The following is a 27,449-nucleotide window of genomic DNA, read 5'->3' as shown; positions in this document are numbered from 1 at the left end:
GGCACAAGGAGAAATGCTGCACGGACACCTTAAGTCATTTCAAATCAGCTTAAAGCATCTTTGGCACCCTTAAATATTAATGAAAGTCAACAAGCAGTGAATTCTTTGCCCTACAGGGACTGTCACTGGTCAGCTCCTTGCTGTTTGTTTCTGAGTTAATCAAATTACTCTATCATTGGTGCATTTGTACCCTCCACCATTAATGACGAGTGTCTTTGAAAAAAAGAGGATGTTCTTGGCATAATGGCTCATTAATCCTGTGGGAGATGGGGGAGGGCTACACTTTACCTAGACTGCCCTTGCGTGTGATGTAGAGGCGTAGATGAAGATCGTTGGCAGAAATCAACCTGTAATAAGTCAGTCTAAAAGCCACTTCACTTCACATTATCCCAACCCGATCGGAAATACACGTGCAAAAAAGAAAAAGAAGCTATGAAAAGTAGAGTTTAATGATGTTAATTTCTTAACTCGGTCCCTCTGATGTAGGATCTAGACATTAGCACCGTTCTAAATACACGTGGAAGTCACTTCAGAAAAACTCCCTCCTGCAGGAGAACTAATTGTTATCAAAACGAAAAATATGTCCTGGATGGTCCGATACCACTTATTTGTACTTGGCAAAACATACCTTTCCTTCCAGCATCAAAATGGTTAAAGTGAAGAAGCCAGGTTATTACACATTTCAATTCCAGAGTCAAATATAAAAATTTCTATTATAGGGACAATTAATTACATCTGAAAATGGCAAATGTGCATCCTTGTCAGGTAGAGTGTACTCTGATGGCCTTTCCTCAAACACTGAATGTGGAGATTTGATCTCTTCTAATGGTGCTGAGAAAAGGGTAATTACGCTATGGTCAAAGCTAATTTGCTTTCTGCCAGATGAACTGTTGTATTTTATTGTACGCTGACATTTTAAAGTAATTACGGCACTGTTGACCTTAGACAATTCCAGTTGTATCGCTGTCTACAGCTGCAGCGCTCGGTCTACCTTTGGCTGGCAGACAGTGGCTGTAACGAGGTAATGACACGGACAAAGAGCACCATATGGGGCTCCTTTGAGATACACAAAGCCCAGTGAAAGGAAACAAGAAAATTTTAACATCATCATTACAGTCACACATCTTTACAGCTATAAAGGAGCCTGTCCACACACGCTTGCGCGCACGCACACACACACACACACAAATAATCCAAACACTTTGGCTGCTTGTGTCTTAGGTGTGTGCCGGGGTGTGTATGAGCATGTGTGAGTGCGTGCATGCACGTGCCTGTGTGTGTGCGCGTGTGTGCGTGTGTTTCTTTTGTACATGGCAGCATGCATCAAGAAGAGAAAGAGATCAGGTAGAACTGAATGTGACGGACTGGTCTTCCCCTGACACGAGTTCAAAGGCTAAAGACTATTGATTGAGATAAAAGCCCAGGTTCTTATCTAATGTTAAAGACACTCCTTGTTGTCTGAAAACGGTGCACATAATTAGGCAGAAAGAAGAGCACTTCAGCCAGAAAATTACTATAAACCGAGCTTCATTAAACTTAGATAGTAGTTAATTTAAAGGAAGAAGGTATTATTCATTGATATATTTTAATGAGCTATCTGGCTGTCTTTTCTATGGGAAGAAATAAAAACGTGTTCAGAGTTCGGCCTGGTTAATGGATCCTGCTAAGATAGCCAAAGAGATTAATATCATTCAAAAAGAAGAAACACTTCATCCTCTTCAGGCAAAAATGTACAGGATTTTGAGCTATGAAATTATTGTCAAGAAGAAGTGAGAGAAAACTGGTCTTTACCATCACGTTAAATGTTTTATTCTGCTTATGAGGGTGTGTGAAGCTGGGCTACGGGAATGTGAGCTCGAGGACAATGAGCCGTGGGTGTTGCCGACATCATAGCTTATGGCCTACTTAGCTGACGGTGACGTGGAGCAAAGGAAAATCAATTTATTTTCTTTTGAATTACATTTATATCAGTCGGGTGTTGTTGTGTTTTGTTTTGTTTTGTTTTTTCCCTAGTAACTGTTGGAAGGATGCATGTGTCATTATCTTACCATGGAAAAAAATTAATTTACCAATTATACAGAAATGGTAAAGACGGCTCCAGTGTCCTCAATTCAGTTTTAACCATGAGGTTTCTTTTTCCCCTCAAGTGTGTTGGTTTCTAATTTTTGTCACTTTCATTCTCACTTGGAGATCTCTATGCCAATAGAGGGTTTTCAGTTTGTTTTTGTTTTAAGACAGACTTCATTTGACAGAGTCACTTAGAGTTCCCATTCAAAATTGGAGTTCTATGGATTTAAGTATCATAATGGTCATTTTTGAGATGCTTATTTTTGGCGGCATGTGTCTGAAAATTCACATTGTTTGTAACCCCAGTGAAAAAGTTCTCGAGTAGATGCAGTAATCTCTTTTTAAGTTGCATTTTTGTTTTACGTAGGCAAAACTGATTGCCCTATATCATGTATTCATAACAAAGGGCTGAGGGATGTATTAATGCGAGAAAAAAAAAACCAACCTTGTAACTATTGAATTACGTATGAAATTCCTGATGCTGTTAGAATGACTTCACTATTTTGGCACTCTTACGTTGATATAAACATATCCACTTGAAATCATATATTAAAAAGAACACATGACCAACCCATTTCCGACCATGAAGGAGTAGTAATAGATATGCAATCTAAGTGTATAAAATGATACACTAAAGAATGTAAAATCCCAGTATTTTTGGTATTTGCAGTTTCAGACCTGAGTCCAAAACTAAGGAACACAACTGGAAATACGCACCGTCACCCCTTTGTATTCTAGTTGTTTGTTGTTATTAGAGACAATACCTCACACCTAAGAGTTAATTCTTTCATCTCCAAATAGCCTTGATTTAAAACCTTCATTATATTTATTAATGAGTAACACCATGGGAGCCTACCATTTCATACTTGTGGATTCTTTCAGAAAATATGTATTTCTTCAGAAGTATACAGAGTGATGTGAACCTGGTATTTTACTGTCTAATTTTGTCTACTCTCCAAATCCTAAGTGGTAGAAAAGACAAAGAAGGGAAATAAAAGTTTCTGAAAGCTGCATTTAAAAAAAAGAAGGAGAGAGAAAGAATTCCGATCATAATTCTGGAAGAGGAATGGAGCCCAAAGTAGTCACAGAATCGGGAAAGGAGTTCTGATAGATTGAGAGTGAGTGGTAGAGCGCAAGAGAGTGACAAGAAGTAAGAAATCACTTCCTTGAATTAAGAGTGAGCGATGCAGCCGGAGAAGCAGAGAGACAGAGAGATGGAGTTGGAAGCACAGAGAAGGAGAGAGCTGCATCGCAGAAGCAGGGAGACTGCACAAGACCATTGCAGAATAAAGGAGGTGCATCGCATGCAAACTAGAACCCTGATGGTGATTTGTGTAACTAGACCCAAAAGAAATTCCACTCATTTTGAAGCTGAGAGAATACAAATAAAAATAAATGAATAAAAGAAACAAAGCACAGACAAAATAGGACAGAAGACATCATGGTTCTGAGTTCTAATCCATGCTGCTTGTTTTTTGTCTTGTTTTGTTGTTTTTTACTGCTACTCACGCTAATCTCTTGACGTGGCATGCCCACATCAATTCTTCTATCCTGTTCTCAGAAATGGGGTAGGTAAGGAAGATCTGAAAAATTCCTAGACTAGGGCTTTAATACAATGTCTTGGTAATTCTGCTGATTATTTGAAAAATCCACATTTTTCATGCCTCTAAAGGTGACAGAAAACTACGTTTTTCCTATGCAATGAAGGCTGTAAAACAAAACTAAGATTAGCAAGGGGAAGGGTAGTTTTGTGGGAGGTTAAAATTTTAAGGCAAGCCCTGCAAAGTCCTCAGAAAAGTTTCAGAGATTCGTTGGAAGCAAAATGATTCTCTCAGCCCTACTTAAAATGAGCTCGTTTTCCATGCAAAGCTATTTTGAGCCATAAAAAGACAGTAACTCTAATCAAGTAGATAGATTCATTAAGGACCATACTAGATCGAGGTCAAATATGTGACCCTCCAATCTGGGTGCGCTTAGCTGAGGCAATACTGTCTCATCATTACTCTCTTGAATTTATTGTCCATGAAATAGGCTGTTGCCTGCTTTTCTATCAAAACAAATATAAAGACTAATCCAGCACGTAAAAGTGTAAGTCAGACTATTGAATCTTTGTAGCTGCTGTGGAAACACTGCAGAGCGAGAGAAGTCTGCGTAACATTTTAAAAAACATCTTCCATAAAGTAATGTATTTTCTCTCCCAAAGATCCACCGCATACAGCGACTTTCATTAATTTCAAGAAATGGAAACCAATCTTTGAATCTGCCTTGATTTAAATGTTTTCTGTGCAGGAAAGTTTTAAGCAAGCGTCAGTATTTTGCATCTCCAGATCAAAGCTGGCCCGGAAAACAAGGGCACAGGGTTCTGAGGAAAACATAAGAGATTAAAACCCCAATACGGTTGGGGTGACCTAGAGCAAAGGTAAACAGTAAGGGATGGTAGATGATTTCAGCATACCTAAAGAGAAAAAATACATATGTAGATATTGATTTTCACATATTTACATATTTTTTATCATTTTATAAAGCCTTCAGATGAACAATCCTGTTATCAAGAAGACTTCTTTCAACAAGTAATAGCTAGAAATTAGTTTGGCACTGATTTAATTAAAATACTAGGTTTACATACTATTTTAGCATTTTCATATCCAATGTCTTCAGTGGGCATTTATATAAGGATAAAAAAGAGAAGTAATTTAAGATTATTACAAAGTTAATTAAATCAAATCAAATCTTCAATTACTCTTAATTTCCTTTATTACACAGTTTGGCCTTTGGTAAAAACTTTTTCCCTTTTCTATCGCAAGGTAAAATATTTCTTGCTATAATTCAGACCAGCTGCAATTTGCAATTGTGCCAGAAAACCGCTCTTGCGCTGGTTGCTATTAGATAATGTATTTTACATAGATTAGCCTAAATTAAGAGTCAGGAGGAAAATCTTTCTTCCATTTCATTTTTTTTCCCTTGTTCTGAATGATGAGTAACTGTCAGTGTGTGGCTGCCTCTTTTCAAGACATGTGAGAAGCTGTCACCCTCCTACATCTGCAGGACCATCCAGATCTTACACAATATGAAATCCAGGTCTCAGCAGCGTGCTGATTGTCAAATGAGGACAACCTAACTGTAGGCCCGAGTCTCCGTAAAATGACAATTTTTGGAGGGTTGACGAAGGCCACTATCTTTCAATTATTTTAAACCACTACCTTTTCTCTGTGAAGTTGGCACCGTCTCCTAGGACAGCGTTAGGGATATTTAAAAACCTATTTCGGAAGGTACCGAATGATACCTCATGATCAGATTTCATTAGTATTTACAGAGACAAAAAAAGGAAATATTCTCGCATGACAGAGGTTTTGTCTAATCACAGCATCAAGGACGAGGGATTCTGATCTGAGGACGGTGTACGTGCCACACTGGCATCACAGCCTGTTTATGCAGGTAATGGCTGCTTTAGGACACCTCTGAACTGTCACGTACCATGCTAATTAATGAGGCCATATAGGTCTAAGGTCCCTAAAAAGGCCTCTCTAGATTAGGGTCTATTAAACCTGCCACAAGCTGCTTAGTGTTATAAAAGTAACAACAGAGGCTTCGCATTCTGTTCTCTCCTTTTTCCCTTTTCTTTTTAGATTATTGAAAAAAATAATTTCTCAGTCTTCAGCAAACACCCTGCTAACTTATACAGAAGAAAGTCCTATGGATGAATTACTCAAAAATTCTTTAAAGAACATTAATACTCCAAAAAAACCCCAATATCATAAATATAAATTAGAGGGGGAACTAGGTTTAAGAAACTGCGTGGTGAGTTAATAAAGAAGGAAGTTCTATCTCCTTGTTTTGTTTTAAGATTATTAAATGCAGCTACATTTCAGCAAAGTAAAAGAATAAGAACTGCAAAAAAAAAAAAAAAAAGTGGCCAGTATAATCAGGGATAAGTAGAAAACACTATGCTTAGGCATAATCCGATATTTAGTTGAGGGAATAAAATACCATAGTATTTTCATATGGAAACACAAACATCAGCAAATAAAGAAACGATAATTAGCATTCTTTAAGGATCACATTTAATATCCTTTTCCTGACAACAGTTTTATCCTCACAATATTGGCTTCACATTTTGTTGTGTATCCTTTGTTTGCTTCCTGTATTATTTCTAAACTCCCTGTGAAATGGCTCTAGTTTTTCTGGGTTGTGAATATTATTGCATTAATGGACTTTTGGTTTTGCTTAGAAAAATTTGAGTGCAAAATCAATTTAACGTCTTCAGATCTATTAGGTGCTTAGCCTTTAATTTTTTGCACATTACCATTAAATGGTCGAAATATGAGGTTATTTTTGGAGTGATTATTATGATTGTAATAAGGCCTGACACTTGCGCCACTTCAAACACACAACCACCAACAGTTCCATTATAACAAAAGAGCTCCCAGGATAACACATTTTAATAGTCAGAAGAGTTGTGAATTCACAGCTTTGCACAGCAGGTGTGGCTGCACATCTTTGCACCCCTAAATACACTTGCTCATCTAATCTGACAGATTAGACAATGGCACAAAACCCTCATCACCGATGTCTAAACAAAGACTTCATTTCAGAAGAGACAAAGCTTCATGCAGACCGTGTTACCACTAATAACTTTTCCGAGCGGAAAACAATGTATATTTTATTAATGAAAAACAAATTGCGGCAGGGAAGATGAATGTCTTGGCTTTTCTGACATTTTAAATAATTTGCTTTCCTTTCCCTTTTGTGCCTTTAATATTTACCTTCATATCAATCTTTATGCAATTTCGTTAATTAGCTATGGTGCTGGCAGCAAAACACCAAGGCATCGCAGTGCAGGACCTTAAAACCCACGTTGCAAGGGGAAAACCATTTTGCTCTTTTCTGGGAGTCAACGGTATTGGAAAGTTGCTCCTTCATGAGAGCCAGGGAGGTAAGTGGGGCTTTGGGGCACCCACATGTTCGTGGCAGGGCACTGGGCAAAGCGTTTCAAGCAGGAAAAGGCAGCCTGGTTTTCTATTCAACTTTGGCGCAGCTGAACGTGAGAAAGTGAGACCGGGGCTGTGCGTGTTTACCATAAGGGAACGGCCTGAGCCTTAATGGGCTCGGGAGGCTTATTCCGAGGCAGCTGTGCTTATCATGAATCAGGAAAGGGAAATAGCAGCCCCGGTGCGCTGTAGGTCAGTCACAAATGTCGACTGCAGAGAGCCATAAATCTCTAGCGCGACTTCAGCCAGTGACTTGCAGAACCCCCTCCTAGCGTCTTCCTATAATTTAAAGATTACGTAAGGTATATCGTGAGTGTGTTCGATGAAAATATTAATTTAGAGATAAATCCTGTAAGTGCTCCGGGCCCGCGGCTTCTGCCGCAGCTACACTCCCGACAGGACAGGCTGCTAGTTTTGTCAACAGTAGGAGGTCGTGGAAGGCTGCCAAAGAAAACAAACCTTTTTCACGAAAATGCTTTCAGATCTAAGTCGTCACAGAATCTCTCCTGTACTGTTTTATTACTGATATTTAAACTTTGATATACTTTTGCTTGAGTCAGAAATCTTAATCGTAAAATGAAGGGTGGCACACACACCGGAAAGCCGATTAATCACAGCGAACTCTTCCTGGCCAGTTCAAATAATTTTCTGTTGTTTTTGTTGGGGGGAGGGGGGGCCGGGGGAGGAGTGGGGGGGGCGGGGATGGTGAAAGTTGAAGCGTCAACTGTTTCACTTGTTTAATTTATTTGTTGTTTCCTGAAAGACATGTGACACGTATTGGTTTAGAAAAATCTTGAGCCTTGGAGAAAAATGACAGAAGTTTTCCGCTGAATGGAAAGTTTATTAATGATAATAATAAGGTACAATGTCATTTTCATTTGTCAGTAGGGTATAATTGATCCTAAAATAAAAGTATTCTACATCTGTCTCTGTGTAATTGGATCATGCTAAAATACGAGATAAAACACAAGTGGATATTCAGATTTGTCAGATACTTAACCTAAATTAGAAATTAACGCAGTTGAAACTATCGCCAAGGTAAGGGATGTGAAAGTCAACGTAACGGATTTCCAGAATCACCTCCCACTTGTAAGGTAAGCGTTGTGCTGGAGAACCGTTTGCTGCAAATTTCATCTGCATTTTCAAAGAGCCCTTTGTAGAAGCTAGGAATCCATGAATGGCCAGTGGTTGGAAAGGAAAACACTTGGCGGCTGTAGTTCCAAGCACCAAATTCTATGAAATGGGTACAGGGTACTACCGAGTCCATAGTCCATGTCCATCACTGTGATTCATAAGGAGATTTTTGTTGGACTTTTAGAGATTTTACCTTTTATAGTTATTGAAGCCCTAAAGATGTCTAAGAATAAATGCAAACTGAAGACAATACAAATGAGGATTTTGCATATTGTTAATGACATCCTGGAGTTGCAAAATACAGTTAACATTACAGTGTGCCTGGACAACGCAGGCAGAAACGTAATGAGAATTTAAGTCTCAATATTGGAAGTGTTGATGCAAAACTCACAGGTATCTCTCTCGCTCACTCCCTATTTTCTCTAGTATGGTTCAAGCGGTTGAATACTTATCTTCGCGTCTTGACCGGTTTTAAAAGTAACCTGTGCATGGAGAACTCTGACACCTTCGGCGCGGCATTATCAGCACAGCGATATCTGTAAGCTATGCATGGCCACCTTTATTGTTTTACTGTTTTTAAAGCTATGTTCCACTTTGAAATCACATTAAGGATATAAATTTCAACCTCAAAATTATGATTCTATACGACGGAGGCAGAATGTGTGCTTTGTAGCCCAAGATCCCTTTCATTTAATATTAAGCATTCATCCTCTCACATTTTTCTATTTTTGAAAACTATTTGAAATGAATAGACATACACCATAGGATTCTGGAGCCTGTAGAATCCCAGGGCCTGTGGCAGACTGAAGCCTAGCAGCCTCTTGTGCGGACGCTGCAAGCAGAATATTTGAAGTCGATGCAGCTTAGGAAGAAACTGATCTTCACAGAAAAGCCAGAATTTCTATTAAAAAAAAAATGTAAAGCCATTTTACCCCTAATCATAGACAAGCATTAAAGATCTTACAACATGGCTATGATCAGGCAATTTTGGGGGTACGCTTTTTAAGTGAAGACCAGCGTCTGCACAATTTAGAGTGAAGGACTGATAAACATCCCAGATAGACTCAATTTGAAAGCTATTAGCTATATGATCTTCCTGAGTCCCAGCCTGGCCCCTCCTTTAATATAGCTAAAATGAATTGAAAAGCACAGAGATTATTTGAATTGATGTGAAGTGTGCCTTGTTCCAGCCGTCTATGGCATGGCTGAGATTGGCCATCATGCATTCAAGTTGATTCCTTCCTATGCATCAATACAGAATACAAGCACAGACTCCTTTTTCTCTTTTATAATCGTCGTCACTTACTTCTACCCACACATGGGGGAAAAGTCATCATCAGAAGGCATTAAGGAAACACAGACAAAGAGAGACAATATTTTTAATCATTCTACTAAACCAGTTGAGAGTTTCAATTCAAGTTTTAGCTGTGAATTAACTCTGTCTAGAGTTTTGTGGGTCAGAGCAAATAAGATGCTTTTCCATTTGGTTAGCATGAGATAGAGAGTTCTAATACTATTTACCTAGTGCTAAAGATTGATTTTATGAATTGAAACTGAATCTCTAATTGCTTACCAGTAACAAATAGTGTATCGCTGTGATGAAACACAGAGTTTATAAATGAGGATCAAGAAGAAGGTTTATTATACAAGTTGATGGTTCTCTTTTGGGGGTGTTTCCCTAATACAGCTATGTTGCTAAGAATCTCCATTGAAAAGATTTTGCAATTACTAAATTTGATGGGTGATTAGGAATCTGTAATTATCATCACCTGACCAGAAAAAAGTTGGGCCTCAAAGAAAGAGGGAGAAGGGAGAAGTATTGTGTAAGAGTTTGGGGACATGATTGGCAAAGTCAGATAACAGGAATTTTATGTATCTGTTGATGCCCGTAAGAGTCAATAATTGTTGTTGTCATCCTATGACAAAGGTCAGCATTTTGTCACACAGGAAACAATTGTAGATCATTACAGGCATACCTTGATTTATTGCACTTTGCTTTACTGCGCTGCACAAATTCTGCATTTTTGTTTTTGTTTTTTAAGGTTTGTGGCAAATCTGCATCAAGCAAGCCTATCGGTGTCATTTTTCCAACAGCATTTATTCACTTCAAGTCTCTGAGTCACATTTTGGTAATTCTTGCAATAGTTCCAACTTTTTCATTATCATTATAATTGTTACAGTGATCTGTGATCAGCGATTACATCTCACTGAAAGCTCAGATGATGGTGAGCATTTTTGTTTTGGCACTGAAGTACTTTTTAATTAAGGTATGTACATTGTTTGGGGGGGGCACAATGCTAACGCACACTTAATACATTACAGTGTAGTGCAAACATAACTTTTATATGCACTAGGAAGCCAAAAAAATCATTTTGCTCACCTTATTGTGATAATTCGCTTTATTGTGGTGGTCTGGAACCGAGCCCACAATATCTCTGAGGTATGCCTGTATGTAGAGTTCAGGCATTATGTTATCTGTTGAGGTTAGAGAGCTAAGATATAGTCCTTACCTTCAAGAGTTTAACAGGACAATTCACAGCAGTTTCTGGATCCCCACTAAAACATCTGTGACCCTCTACCGTCATGGTCTGCAGCCCCAGTGAGATACATAGGGCTGCCCAGTCAGCTTCCTTACCCATTCTTCACTGCAGCTCTTTCAAACTCAGTCCCATCTTTCCGAGACATGTACTTTAACCCCAATCCATCACTCCTAGGAAATAACCTTTCCTCCCATTCAGCAGGGCAAATAGAAACTGTTGAGAGTCAACTCTTTCAACTCGCTGACCTCCAACAGATATCTACCCTGAATTCTTTCTCCCCTCTCTCTTGCTACTTGTATCACTCTACCAAAATCATTGCCAAAAGTGTTACACATGGATAAGTTTCAGTAATTCTCTTATTTAGCCTCAGTATAAGTTGACCCTAGAAAGCACTTCGTTGTTCTTAAAAAGTATTTCTCACCCCTGCCTTCTCCTTCACCCCTTGGCTTGTTTGAACACTACTGTTTTCTCAAACTTTGGTTGTTCCATCTCGTGGAACTTCGCCTGGTTATTTTCCCTTGTTTATCTCTTAAATATAAATGTTTGATGTGGTTCTATCTTTAAAGTGTATGAAAACATAAAGTCTGGTATAGCAAGACTGATGAAGATTTTGTTTGTTAGTGGCTAAAGAGATAAAAAGGGAAATCTCATTATTTTGTCTCATCTTATTCTTCACTGTATTTCAATTTCTTTTGTAGTCAAACACAATATTCAATTAATGTCTATTGTGTACAAAGTATTGTACTATGTACTAAAGAAAGTTATGAAGGCTTTCTGCCGTGTCTACAGGATTAACTCTCTTATATTCATTATGTCAGGCTCACATAAGCCTTTGCGATCATTACTACCATGCGGCAGTCCCTGTGTGCTTCATAGCACATCACCTTTTGTTTTAGAACAGTTATGGAGCAGAATTTGGGCTCTCCTGTGAGCTTTTTAACAAACCCTCCCATGTCTTATGACATGAGTATATCCACACCTGTCAGTACTGCAGTTCCTACTCCAAGAATTTGTGTGGACTCTGAAAACTATTGACCCCTGAGGTTTTCTATAAAAACTGAAATACAAGTTCAGTGCTTCAGGCTGGAGGCAAACCATGGGAGGCGTTGAACCTGAGCTTGGACTTTTATGGAACAGAAACTCTCATAAAAGTTTTAATAAAAATGTTTATATAATGGATTATGAGATGTCCTAGGCTGCTGGGGTTTTGTTTTTGTTTTTGTTTTATTTCACTCATGAAGACAGGAATTTCCTTAAAACACACACACACACGGTCACCTGGCTACCTCATTTGGTAGAACATGCAACTCTTGGGGCGCCTGGGTGGCACAGCAGTTAAGCTTCTGCCTTCGGCTCAGGGCGTGATCCCGGCGTTATGGGATCAAGCCCCGCATCAGGCTCCTCTGCTGGGAGCCTGCTTCTCCCTCTCCCACTCCTCCTGCTTGTGTTCCCTCTCTCGCTGGCTGTCTCTATCTCTGTCGAATAAATAAATAAAATCTTAGAAAAAAAAAGATGAAACAATAAAAGAAAATTAAAAATAAATTTGGAATTTTATCTTCTGAAAGTCTTTAGAAATGAGATATTTACTTTCTTTTTCATGGTCTGCACTAGTTAATGATAAAGGTCTCACAATCACATGCAATGATGATGGAGAGAAAAGAAGACTCAACTAAATTCCTCTATTCAATACTCTACTCTTTCATAGCCAGTACCAAACCGCAGGGCCAAACAGCAGAAGATAGAGATGGGGAAGCGGGGAACAATGGATAAGTAAAGATACTTGACTAGAGGAATAGACAGTACAGGACATGCATTCCTGCTGTAATGACACTGACAGAGAAACTAGAGCAGGCAACACCTTCATTTTTATCCTTCCTTTCAAATAAGCTTTTTTCAATCTACCTTCACAGGGAAGAAGGACCAAATAAAGAGAATGCAGGATAGTAGTGATGGGGATTGGACAGGGTTTTGCCAGGAGACTAGATATCAGCTTCACAAATCTTCCTTCTTTGCCCCCTTTTAAGATCGCTATTGTACAAGACTTGTCATTATCCCTAATAACTACTAAGTTGATCATTTAAAACATCTTATCATTTAAGAACTCTTTTCCTTCATTGCTGAATCATCACAGTGAACTATAACAAAGCATGCTGTATACATAGTAAGGAGACATAATAAATATGTTCGGAGGGAAGCTCTTACAGAATAGGCAATTTTAATTGATCGTCAGAGTTAGAGACAGACATGAAAGGAAAAAGTGGGAATATGAGGATTCTTTTAATAGCTACAGATTTATGTAGCCTTTTATACATTAAAAATTTATGTTTACTATATATATGACAAAAATATATATATGTATGTATATATATGTGTGTGTGTGTGTATATATATATATATATATATATATATATATGAATATGTATATAGTCTTTCTAAGAGAGTTAAAAAGTACAAGTAAAATGAAAAATTCACTAAAGGAGGTGAACAACAGATTCAAGCCAGCATAAAAATGAATCCGTGAACTTGAAGATAGGTCTGTTGAAATTATGCCATTTGAGGAACAGAGAAAAGAAGAATTTTTAAAAATGATTGAGTCTAAGAGATCCATGGGACACCATCAAGCATAACAACAAACACATAATTCACGTCTCAGAAAAGGAGGGAGAAGAAAAAGGGATAAACAGAATATTTGGAAAAAATATGTCTGAAAACTTCCCAGATTTGATGAAAATGTTAATCTACATATTCAAAAGCTTAATAAACTCCAAGTAGGAAAATTCAAAGAGATCTGTATCTAGACATATCATAAGCAAACTGATGGAAGACAAAAAGAGAATCTTGAAAGCAGCAGCATAGAAGTGATATCATATAGAAGGATCCCCAGTAAGAATAAAACCTGATTTCTCATCAGAAACCATAGAGGCTAGAAAAACAGTGGAATGACATAGCAAAGTGCTAAAAGAAAAAACAAATTCAAAAGTCTTGATGATCAATGATTCTATATCCAGCAAAACTCTCATTTAAAAAATGAAAGAGAAATTCAGACACTTTCAGATAAACTAAAATTGAGTTTGTTGCTAACATGTCTACCCTCTAGGGAATTCTTCAGACTGAAATGAAAGGACAACAGACAGTAACTTGAATCCAGACAGAAATTTAAAACACACACACACACACACACACACACACACACACACACAGAAAGAAAGAAAAGAAAAGAAAAGAAAAGAAAAGAAAAAGAAAAAGAAAAAGAAAAAGAAAAAGAAAAAAACCACAAACAACTAATTAGTTAATAAATTAAAGAAAGTTTTAAAAACTTGTCAACAACTCAGGTAAATATAAAAGACATAATAATGTACTTTTTGTTGTGAATTCTTCTTTTTTTCTTTGATTTAAAACAGAACTGTATAGATAATAATTATCCATCTGTCTTCTTGGACACAAAATATATAAAGAGATAACTTGTGACAATAAGAGCCTAAAGGGGGGGGGAAGAACAGAGTTATAGAGGAGCAAGGTATTTGTAAACTATTGGAATTAATTAGTATTAATCTGAACTAGATTATTACAAATTAAAATGTTTATTGGAATCACTAGGGCAACAAAAAGAAAATAACTGAAAATACATATTAAAAGATATGACAAAGGAATTAAAATGGTACAATAAAATAGGATGAAAATAAAAGGATGGAAAAAGATATTCCATGCAAACAGTAATCAAAACACAGCTGCAGTGGCTATTAAATAAAAGACGAAATAAACTTTAGGACAAAACTCGTTAATAGAGACAAAGGAGGGAATTGTGTAATGATATAAGGGTCAATCTATGAAGAAGATATAACAATTATAAATATATATGCACCTCATAACAGGACTCCAAAATACACAAAGCAAAAAACGGACAGATTTGAAGGGAAAATAGGTCAATAATAACAGTGGTAGATGTCAACATGCTACTTTCAAAAAAAGCTAGAACTTGACAGAAGATCAATAAGCAAATAAAGGGCTTGAACAACAGTGTAAGCCACACAGACCTAATAGTGTAAACCAAATAGATCTAACCCAATAGACAAGTAGACATCTATAGAACATTCTGCCCAAAAAAGAGCAGAATTCACATTCTTCTCAAGAGCACACGGAGCATTCTTCAGAAATGACAGGATGTTAGGGCAATAAATGTAATATGATTGAAATTGTAAAAGTGTATTCTATAATCACAGTGAAATGAAACTAAAAATCAGTAACAGAATGGAAAATGAAGAATTCACAAATATGTGAAAATTAAACAACATGCTCTTAAATAACAAGAGCCAAAGAAGAAATCAGAAGAGAAATTAGAAAATACTTGAGAAAATACCAAAAATACTGAAATACCAAAACTTATGAGATGCAGTAAATGCAGTCCTTAAAGAAAAATAAGTGGTTTAAATATCTACTTTAATAAAAGAGAAAGATTGCAAATCAATCTTCCATCTTAAGAAACTGGAAAAAGAGGAGAAAACTAAACCCAAAGCAAGGAGAAGGAAAGAATAATAAAGACTAGAGTGGAAATAACTGAAATAAGAAATTAAAAAATAGAAAAACCAATGAAAACAAATAGGCAAACCTATAAATATACTGATGAAGAAGAAAGAAGACTACTAAAATCAGAAATGACAGTGATAATATTACTTCTCACTTTGCAGAAATAAAAAAAGCAGTTATAAGAAACTACCATGAATAATTGTATTTCAACAAATCAGGTAACCTGGATAAAATGCACAAATTCTTAGAAATACACAGCCTCCAAAATTGATACAAGAAGAAATCAAGAAATACAAAATCTGGATAGAACTATTATAAACAAAAAGACTGAGTTAGTAATAAAAAATCTACTAACCAAAAAAAAAAAAAAAAAAAAAAATTGAAAATAAAATAACCCAGCACCAAATAGTTTCACCAGTGTATTACACCAAAGATTTAAAAGAATTGACATCAATCTTTTTCAAACTCCTCCAAAAAATCAAAGAGAAAAATGTTTCTTAACTCATTCTATGAGGCCAATGTTACCCTAATTCTGAAGTCAAAGATATCACAAGAAAACTATACAAATCAATATTTTCATGAATATAGATAAAATACTAACAAGTAGAATTCAGCAGTATGTAAAAAGGATATGACATTACCAAGCGGGATGTATCTCAGGAATGTAAAATCTGTTGAACATATTAAAATAACAAATATCATATACCATATTAAAAGAATAAACACACACAGTCATCTTAATACACACAGAAAAAGCATTTGACAAAACGCAATGCACATTCAGAATTAAATACTCAACAATTTAGGAATGCAAAGAAACATCCTCAACCTGATAAAAGACTTCTATGAAAAACCCACAGCTAACATCAGACTTAATGGTAATGTAAACTTTCCCTTGAAGGTGAGGACCCAGACAACCATATCTATTTTTGTCACTTCTTTCAACACTGTACAGGATTTCTGGTTAGGGTATTTAGGTAACAGAAAGAAAGAAAGTCATCCACGTTGGAAAGAAAGAAGTACATCTATTTGCATATGGCATAATCTTATATATATAAAATACTAAAAAGGATTAGTGTCCAAAATATATATAAAAAAATGTATACAACTCAATACCAACAGAACCCAAATGATCCAATTAAAAAGGAGAAAACATGAGTGGACATTTCTCTAAAGAACACATACAGATGGCCAATAGACACATGAAACAATTCTCAACATCATTCATCATCAGGGAAATAAAATCAAAACCACAATGAGATATCACTTCATTTGTCACAATGGCTAAAATCAAAAACATAAGAAACAAGTGTTGACAAGACTGTGGAGAAAAAGGAACCCTCATGAACTATGGGTGGGAATGCAAACCAGTACAGTCACTGTGGAAGACAGTATGGAGGGTCCTCAAAAAATTAAAAACAGAACTACCATATGACCCAGTAATTCCACTACTGTTTATCTGAAAATTACAAAAACACTAATTTGAAGATATATGTACCTCTATGTTTAATTGCAGCATTATTTACAATAGCCAAAATATGGAAAGAACCCAAGTGCCTATGTATAGATCAATAGATAAAGAAGATGTGGATATATACACAATGGAATATTACTCAGCTATAGAAAAGAATGAAATTTTGCAATTTACAACAACATGGATGGATCTAGAGGGTATAAAGTGAAGAGAAATCAATGCATCAGAGAAAGACAAATACTGTGTGATTTCACTCCTATGTGGAATTTAAGAAACAAGATGAATGATCAAAGGAAGAAAGAGACAAGCAAAAAACCCAGACTCTATTAAATATAAAGAACAAACTGATGGTTACCTGAGGGGCATGGGTGGAGGCAATGGGTAAAATAGGTAAATGGGATTAATAGTACACTTGTGATGAGCCCTGAGTAATGTACAGAATTGTTGAATCACTATATTGTACAACTGAAATTAATATAACTCTGTATGTTAGTTACGCTGGAATTAAAAAATAAAACATTAAAAAATTTTAAAAACACTAAAGAATACACACATACACACACAGTCAGACCTTGCAAATAAGATCAGCAAAGTTACAAGTTACAAAATGAATATACAAAATTTCAATTGTATTTCTTTTTTTTTAATTTTGTTTATGTTATGTTAGTCACCACACAGTACATCCTTAGTTTTTGATGTAGTGTTCCATGACTCATTGTTTGCGTATAACACCCAGTACTCCATGCAATATGTGCCCTCCTTAATACCCATCACCGGCATATCCCAATCCCCCACCTCCCTCCTCTCTGAAGCTCTCAGTTTGTTTCCCAGAGTCCATAGTCTCTCGTGGTTCATTCCCCCTTCTGTTCTTCCCTTTCTTCTCCTACTGATCGCCCTTCCTTCTTCCCTTTCTTCTCCTACTGATCGCCCTGCTATCAGGCGCTCTGAAGCTCTCAGTTTGTTTCCCAGAGTCCATAGTCTCCCGTGGTTCATTCCCCCTTCTGTTCTTCCCTTTCTTCTCCTACTGATCGCCCTTCCTTCTTCCCTTTCTTCTCCTACTGATCGCCCTGCTATTCCCTATGTTCCACAAATGAGTGAAACCATATGATAATTGTCTTTCTCTGCTTCTTACACTGTTGGTGGGAATGCAAGTTGGTACGGCCACTTTGGAAAACAGTGTGGAGGTCCCTCAAAAAGTTAAAAATAGAGCTAGCAATTGCACTACTGGATATTTACCCCAAAGATACAGACGTAGTGAAAAGAAGGGCCATATGCATCCCAATATTCATAGCAGCACTGTCCACAATAACTAAATTGTGGAAAAAGTCGAGATGCCCTTCAACAGACGAATGGATAAAGAAGATATGGTCCCTATATACAATGGAATATTACTTAGCCATAGGAAAGAACGATTACCGAACATTTGCAGCAACATGGACGGGCCTGGAGGAGATTATGCTAAGTGAAATAAGTCAATTGTATTTCTATACATTAGCCCAACAATTTGAAAATGAAATTAAGAAAACAATTATATTTTTAATAGCATCAAAGGAAAAATATACTTAGGAAAAAAGTTTGACCACAGAAGGGTAAGATGTGTATGCTGAAAACTACACAGCATTTTTAAATAAATCAAGAAGATTTAAATAAATGGAAAGATATCCTTTGTTAATGGGTTAGAAGATTTAATATCATTAAAATGGCAATACTCCTCAAATTGATGTACAGATTCAGTGCAATCCTTATCAAAATTTCAGGTTGATTTTTTTGCAGAAAAGGACAAGCTGACTCTAAAATTTATAATGAAATGAAAGGGACTCCAGATAGCAAAAGCAATCCTGAATAACTGGAGGACTCACATTCGTCTATTTTATTTTATTTTTTTTATTTATTTTTTTTTTTAAGATTTTATTTATTTATTTGACAGAGACAGCCAGCGAGAGAGGGAACACAAGCAGGGGGAGTGGGAGAGGAAGAAGCAGGCTCCTAGTGCATGAGCCTGATGTGGGGCTCGATCCCAGAACGCTGGGATCACGCCCTGAGCCGAAGGCAGACGCTTAACGACTGCGCCACCCAGGCGCCCCCACATTCGTCTATTTTAAAACCTACTACAAAGCTACAGTAATGAATACAGTATGGTACTGGCACAAGGCTAAATATATAGATCAAGAGAATAATATTGAGAGTTGAGAAATAAACCCATTCATTCATGGTCAACCAATTTTTTATGGTCAATCAATTGTTGAGAGAAGTACCAAGAGCATTCAATGGAAAAGTAGAATATTTTCAACAAGTAGTTTCAGAAAAAATGGATATTCACATGTAAAGGAATTAATTTGGACTGCTCACACAACATACATAAACAAACTCAGAAAGGATCACAAACATAAATGTAAGAACAAATATGATAAAAATCTTAGAAGGACTCAGATGTATAAATCCACATGACCTTGGATTTATCCAGTGTTTCCTAGATATGACCCCAAAAGCAAGAAATAAAAAACAAATTGAACTTTGTCTACATATAAAAATGTTATGATTCAGAAGACACTATCAATAAAATAAAAAGACAACCACAGAATTGGTGAAAATACTTGTGAATCATATATCTGATAAGGATCTGGTTATCTAGAATACAGAAAGAATTCTTATAACAGAAATACAAAACTGGTGAAAGACTTGATTAGACCATTACCCCAATGAAGATATACAAATAGCCCAAAAGCATGTAAAATGCCCAACATTATTCATCATTCAGGAAATGCAAATCAAAACCATAGGGAAATGCCACTTTATACCCACAAAGATGTCCATTAAAAAAAAAGAGAAAGTGAAAATAACAAGTGTTGGTGAGGATGTGGAGAAAGTGGAACCACACACATTGCTGGTAGAAATATAAAATGGTGCAGCTCTGGAAAACAGCGTTGGAAATTCCTCAAAGAGCTAAACAGAGAGTTACCATATGTCAGGCTACTCCATTTGTATGCCTGCAGCTAAGATAATTGAAAACGTGTTCACACACAAACTGGTACATAAATGTTCATAGCAGGATTATTTGTAATATCTAAAAAGTGGAAACAATCCAAATGTCCATCAACTGATGAAAGAATAAACAAATGTGTTATATCCTTACAGTGGAATGTTATTTGGTAATAAAAAGGAAAGATGCCCTGCTGCATGCTATAAAATGGAAGATCCTTAAAAATATTGTGCCAGTGAAAGGAGCCAGTCTCAAAAGACTAACGATGTTATGATTCTACTTACACGAAATTTCCAGAAAATTCATAAAGACGGAAAGTTGATTAATGTTTCCTCGGGGGAAATAGAAACAGGAGTAGGAGTCGATGTTAGCAGATACAGTACATGTGTTAGGGGTAGTGGCAATGTTCTGGAATGAGATAGTGGTGATGGTTGTACGACCCTGCAAATATACTAAACACTACTCAATTACACACTTTACACACTGTGATTTTTATCTCAAAAAGATTGTAAAAGAAAAAATAAATAAAAAGAAAAATCATGGCACCCCCTTCAACCCAGATTGTCAAGTGACCGTGAAAAACAAAACTTTCCTACCAACCACATGGAACATAAGGGAGAAATGAATTTTGTTGTTCTGAGCCACTGAAATTTGGGATTAGTTGTTACTACAGCATAGACTAGCCTATCTTACTGATACAGCCAATAAATAGGAAATCCCTATATTCACCTACAAATTAAGCTAGAAAATCCATGCCCTTTCAAAACCCCCAAAGTTCAATCATCCTACATTTATCACATTACATTTTTCTGTAGCAAGACAATCGTGATTCAATATAAATCTCTATGTCACTGAACATATATACCTATTAGAAAGTGCCGTGGAACTTGGTAAGGACCTTAAAAGCTGAAAATATACAGCAAATATCTGGAAAATAAATCTATCTGCAAATATTTGTTAAACATTTTCAAATGTTTAGCTTTTTTCTGTGATTTTACTTTTATCATTATCTTAGCAGGAAAGGAAAGATTAGATGCTGGGTAATTATGTTCTCATATGTCAAAAAATTACCTTTTGCTATTTTGAAAATTAAACCTCTTTCAGAGAATTCTAATATCCTTAATATTGATGCATAAATGTCACTATATCACATTTAAGTGAATAAAAATTGATACAAATTGAAATTGCACAGGGGTGATTAAGACGTACTGCATATACACCTGCCAAACTTCAATTTTGGAAAGCACTTCATGATTTTCAAATACAACCATTTTTCTCTATTTTCAAAAATCTTTACCAGTCAAAAAGAATTCTATCATCACAATAATTTTTATTCCAATTAATGGAATGAATTACATAATTATCATAGATGTAAATGTGTTTATGTTAATTGTGTGAGGTTTACATGTAGATCATTCCATGTCTTAATTTTCCCCTTAAAACTCACAGGAAGATATCTCCTCAGATTTGGGGGCTCTGGGTGGCTCAGTCAGTTGAGCAGCGGATTCTTGGTTTTGGCTCTGGTCATGATCTTAGGGTTGTGAGGTCAAGTCCCACTTAAGGATCAGTGCAGAGTCTCCTTGGGATTCTTCCCCTCCCCCCTACTCCTTCCCCTGCTTGCCCTCTCTCTCGTTCTCTCTCTCTAAAATAAAGTATTTTTAAAAAGATTACATGTAGATAGACAAGGACTCTATGCCTAAAGAAATTATAGCCCAGAAAATCAAAATTATGTCCCCAAATTTTAATATGTCTTGAAACGTTCCTGCCAGTGTCACAAATTTCATTCCCATCAAATAGTAGAATTTCCTATACTTGACTATCCTAAATAATTCTATTACTATTACTATCCTAAATAATTATCATCGTCATCTTTCATTGGGCAAATCAGTTGTAATGGTATATTAAATATAAATGTGTAAATAAATCAACATGCTTCATTCTTTTGCTTAATACACTCCACTGTGGTTAGAGTAATATCCACAAAATATAGTACGGTCTATTCAAACCTGCATGATCTGGTCTGTACATGCAATCCCACTTCTTTCCAGAGCCATCAGATTGCCCAAGCCTTAGGGTCCTCCTCTTGTACAGTAAATTTTTCCTACCACTCCCAGTTTCACATGGTTGGCTCCCTCTCACCATTGTGGTCTTAGGTCAAATATCACTTCTGGGCAGAGAGGACTTTCTCTAACTTCCTTACCAAAAATATTCTCATCACTCTCAATAATATTATCCTGTTTTATCACCTTTACCGGACTTACATAAATTTCCTGGTTTATTAGTTTACTTTTTTATTGTCCGTATGACGTCCAGAATGGGAGCTCTATGTGAGCAGACAATGACTACTCAGTGCTTCAAAGAGTGCTGACTTGCAGAATGAATGAAATAAGTGATATCTTGGATACCCTGGCTGTCTCTGGCCTGCCACACCCCAATTTTTGATGCTCCCCATCCCCCTAGTCAGGGCATGCACATCCTCACACTGAACTTTCCTGAGTCTTTCAATAATTCCTTCGTCAAACAGATAATCTCAATCTCAGAACAAAGGAGCTTCCGTAATCAGAGTCACTTCTAAACTGTATTAATAATCATCCATTTGCACTATTTATTGTTGTGCAAATAGTGACAGAAGTCTGGTCTGTACGCCATAGGTTGCTGCATGAAGTGTGGTTGCTTTCCTCGACCCCAGTAAGCATTCTCCACACTCATCTAAGGGCAGAATTTGGCCATGTGTGGTTAGTTGATTACAACAAACATATGGGGAAAATGGCTGAGAATGCTCAAATATTGAAACCATATGTTACTGCATGGGAAACTATGCCTTATTAAAAAACAAAACAAAAACTGAGAATCCAGCTAGAAACATACAGCTCAGAGCTTTTGCTTTCTGAGTTTAACTACCACTTAATTTATTCAACTGAAGACTTTCTTTTACAATGAACTCAACCTTTATATCTCAGACCAGCTTAATATGTTAACTTAGCAAAAATATTTTTTGGCTACAGAAGATTACAAAAATCACACAGCTTGCAAAATAGGAAAACTCGTCAGAAAGTAAAAGTATCCTGAATCCCGTGAGATTTTCGAAATTCTATTTTAAATGCCATGAAGACTTCATAGCTTTTCTCTATTCTGCTTATATAAATGGAGTTTTAGCTCCTTTTCTCGATTAACATCACATCATCTTCACAGAGGAATGCAGCAGACAAGAAACTTCAATGGCACATTTTTTTACGAGATATTATTCTTACAATTAAAGACTAAGAAAATTCAGAGAATAGAACCACCACCGGCAGTGATACTGAGCATTACTAGAGGACCTCAGAACAGACTCAGACCCATTTTCTTTTAAATTTCAGACAAACCTCACTTAATTCCCTTCATCAAATCTAAGGTGCCATCACTTGTAAGATACACGACCACTAAGAAATAAAAATGCTGCCAATTTCACAGTGATCTGATACTCTCTTATCATATAAAATGTAATGTACTTCTTGATTTCAAAGAGTTTAAAATGTGAAAACATATACATGTTCAAATCAGTGAAGTATGCTAGTTATACCAACTTGAATTTTAATGTCGTGCCCTGCTACTAAGCGCCAAATCCAAGACACAGTAAGAAATTTGCTTTTGGTGGACTCACGCTTCCTTTCCCATTTTGGTGCCTGTTCCCTTAGCTAAGGAGCTCAATGTTCCTTCTTCCTTCTTGCCCCTTCCCAATCACACACACACACACACACACACACACACACACACACACACACAGCCCTGTCAGTCGTAAGTCTTTTCTGAGCCTTGCTTTCCAGAGAGAGCCAGTACGCCGTACTTTTCCTTCCAACTCCCTCCCTCCTTCTTGTCACTACTAGATATTGATCTCATATATTTTTTTGAGCTAGGAAACTCGGTAGTCAAAGGTAACCGCATGATACCATTTCAATAATATTTGCATCTTAATGGTAGACTCCTAGATTCACAAATTTTAGCCCAAATAGGCCAATCACTTACAGTGGATTGTGAAGTATAATGCAGGTTATATTTTAAGATATAAAGACAATTAATCCATGTAAATTATATCCTCATTTTGTAAAGGGAGGCAATATACTGTGGCAGACAGCATGATCTTTGGAATTTACTAAGACATAGTTTTAATACCTCCTATGTAATCTGGAAGTTGCTTAATATTTCTTACTCCCATTTCCTCGCTGATGAAGTAAAAATAATGATAAACACATTCATAAATTTTATGAAAATTAATAAGATAAATATAAATTTTATAAGAAAATTTCTCGCATATCAATGTGTTCCAACAATATGATATAATATGGAGTCATATAATTGTAGGTTATATAACAGAAACAGATTCTGTAGAATAGCTTACTTTTGAAACACAAATTGGGCCTAAGCAACATTAAGCACTCAAGCTCTACTAACTCTATGATAAAGTATTAATTGTTATTCTTGATGATTTTCTTTCTAACTTTGTATGTGTCGTTTAGATATTCTTGTGTACATATTAAAATCACTTACCTAAAGGTCTAGGCAGTTAAGTAACTGCTATTTCACACCATGGAAATTATTTGAAATTCTTTCATTTGTTTCCACATGACTGCAATGAGTACTGCATATCACTAAAATATTTTTAAATATTTGGTCATGGTGCTTTTCTAAGAAATTAAAAGCTGTGTTGCTTTGGGAATAGTATACTCCTACAATGAAACTGACAGACCTTTTGTGTTGGTAGCTTTGTATATTTCTCTGATTATTCTTGCCTTTTCTAAATTGCCATTTTTCCGTTCCTCTTTATTCTCTCTATCCTGTCTTTAGTTTTGTCTTTTTATTAAATTAAAACCTCCTTCTTACCTTTTCATCATCCCTCTGCAAACTCCCAAGGTTTCCTTTGTCCCAATCAAACAGATAATCATTTATATCTAACCTTGTTTTCTGTAAATAGTTAAGAACCAAAACATATGTATTGATTAAAAGATTAATTATATCCATATCCATGCTTACCTGTATCACTGTTGATTCTTTACAAAGTTCTGTATATAAATTCCTTTTCAGTATATGTAAATTCTCTCAAATTCAAATATTTGTAAGCAAGTCAAACTCCAAACATTTTTAAAGAGACAGAATGTCAATTCTAGCAGAGTTCTATTGCATGTCAATCCTGTAATGCACTGAACAGATTGTTAGACACTGAGACACAGAGGGTGCTCACTGGAAATGAAGGAGGTTGGTTTTGACCAGAGGTCACAGTCAGAGTTCTCTCAAAAGAGCTGGCTGCTTAATCACTATCTTTGGAGTTGGGCAGAATCAAAAGAAAGCATAGTTTAGGGCAGGACTTGATGGCTATATCTGGCATAAATGAAAATGGTATGAAGTTTAGTATGATTAAAGACACCAAAAAATGTGAGTATGAACATAAATGTATATGTATCTATAATTTTTCTCACCCTGCTTTCCTAAAGAACCACTGGTACTTCAAGCCCTGAACTGGGAAGAGTAAGCTAACTAATAAAAAAAGGAAAATGCTTAGTATACATTTAAGTATGCTCTTTAATCTATATAAATAAATAAAGCTTTTCAGTTTCTTTTTCATCTAAAACAGTATTTGTTCAATTATCAGATATATAAAGACAATTTTTGGAAAGAAATACATGTCAAAAATTATTCTAAATAAGATAAAAAATCTATTTAGAAGGACAAGACATATCAATTATTAAGTTATACTGTAACATAGTAAAATGTATATATCTTTAGTATGTTGAAATGAATAGACAAAACAAACAAATAGTGATGTATTACTGGAGTTGGAGGAGTAAGAAACCAGGCAGGTTATGTAGACTGGGGAGGCTATACCTGTATTGCAATTCAAAGTTGTAAGGCTATAATAGCTTCCACAGGCAAGAGACTATCAAGAGAGAGTTGATAACAGGATGTTGAGGATTATTTACATTTGAGGACAAAAACATAGAGAAAAAGATAAATGAATTATTCAGAGAAGAATCGAGGTTATAAACGTGGAAGGGAAAAAAAAAAACAGGTTTTGTTGAGTAATACTGAGGAACCCCAAAGGAGGGGAATATACACACACATATATATATGAATGTGTGTGTGTGTGCATGTGTGTATAAATGTATATGTGTTTGTTTGTTTGTGGCCAATGGTCTTAGATTCACCTGAGAAGTCCAAGAGAATGAAGATCAGAAAAACACAAATGGATTCAGGATTGCTAACCTTAGAGAATTCAATTTCACTTCAATGGTTGAAGTGAGATAATGAGGAAGTAGAGAAACGAAGGAAAGGAGACATAAAATGGAACAAGGCTGGAGAGTAAAGTGAAATCACTTTGAAAATAGAAATCCTGGAGAACTGGATAGGCAATGGCGAATGTGCCAACAGACAGGGAGGACTTCAACATTTTAAAAGGAAGAAGGTAATTGATGGAAGAGAGAGGACAAAATTATGGACTTGACAGTCAGTTTAAATGTTAATGGAGAGTTCTCAAGTGCGTGGGAACAGCTGCTGACAGGAACTCAGGATATGTCAGTTTTAACTATCACCCCTAGGCAGATGAGTCCCAAATACTGTCTCTCGATTTAACCTTTCCCCTGAACTCCAGTTGGGTGGGTGGGCTTGTCACTCAGGGATACGAGGGCAGCGACCATGTTCCCATCCAACTTATCCTGCTATTATTAGTCTAAAGACACATATCTATTTCTGTCTGTCAATTTGTTAGCGTCACCACACCCTTCTTTCTCTTTTTCCACTTGCCTTCTAAAAATACACTACTTGATACATGGACAGGATCGCTACATGTGATCTGAAACCTAGAACCTTGGGGCGCCTGGGTGGCGCAGTCGTTAAGCATCTGCCTTCGGCTCAGGGTGTGATCCTAGCATTCTGGGATCGAGCCCCACATCAGGCTCTATTGCTGGGAGCCTGCTTCTTCCTCTCCCACTCCCCTTGCTTGTGTTTCCTCTCTCGCTGGCTGTCTCTCTCTGTCAAATAAATAAATAAATAAATAAATAAATAAATAAATAAATAGATAAATAAATAAAATCTTAAAAAAAAAATGGAACCTAGAACCTAGAAAAGGAAAACTATTGAATGGATGAGTAGATATATCAATGGATGAATGGATGATTGAATTTACTGATCACTCATTATCTGTCAAATATTATTTTAATCCTTTTGTGTACAGAAGTGCCTAGAGGCAAATTTTCTGCCTCTACCTCATTGTCAGAGATGGACAAAACAAATGTGTTACACACCCATTTGTGAAAAGTGCTAAGAAGATAGGAAAAGCCACACGAGAGAACTGAGAATGGCGCATGGCAAGAGCAGCTGTCGACTGGTGGGTCAGGAAAGGCTACAATGCAGATCTGTCATTTGGCCAGAAAGGCAAATGAAATGAGAAAACAAACGAGGAGGATATTTGGAGGAAAAGTTTTCTGGATACAGGGAAGAGCAAACACAAAGGCACTATAGTTAGAAGAGTCTTAGCTTGTTTGAAAGTGGTGAAAAGGCCTCAGTAGTTTGAGCAGAAAGAATGAGGAGGAAGGTGAGATAAGAAAGAGAGTGAGAGCCCAGATCACAGAGCACTTTTGGATGGAGGGTTGCTAGATTTAACAAATGAAGATGCAGAATGTTCAGTTAAGTTTGAATTTTATTTTATTATTATTTTTTTTTAATAATGATTTTTTATTATATTATGTTAGTCACTGGGTGTTATACACAAC

Source organism: Ursus americanus, chromosome 5 (genome assembly GCF_024610735.1).
Source record: "Ursus americanus isolate L20-20 chromosome 5, mUrsAme1.1.p, whole genome shotgun sequence".
Lineage (NCBI taxonomy): Eukaryota > Metazoa > Chordata > Mammalia > Carnivora > Ursidae > Ursus > Ursus americanus.
Note: the sequence above shows the minus strand (reverse complement) of the source record.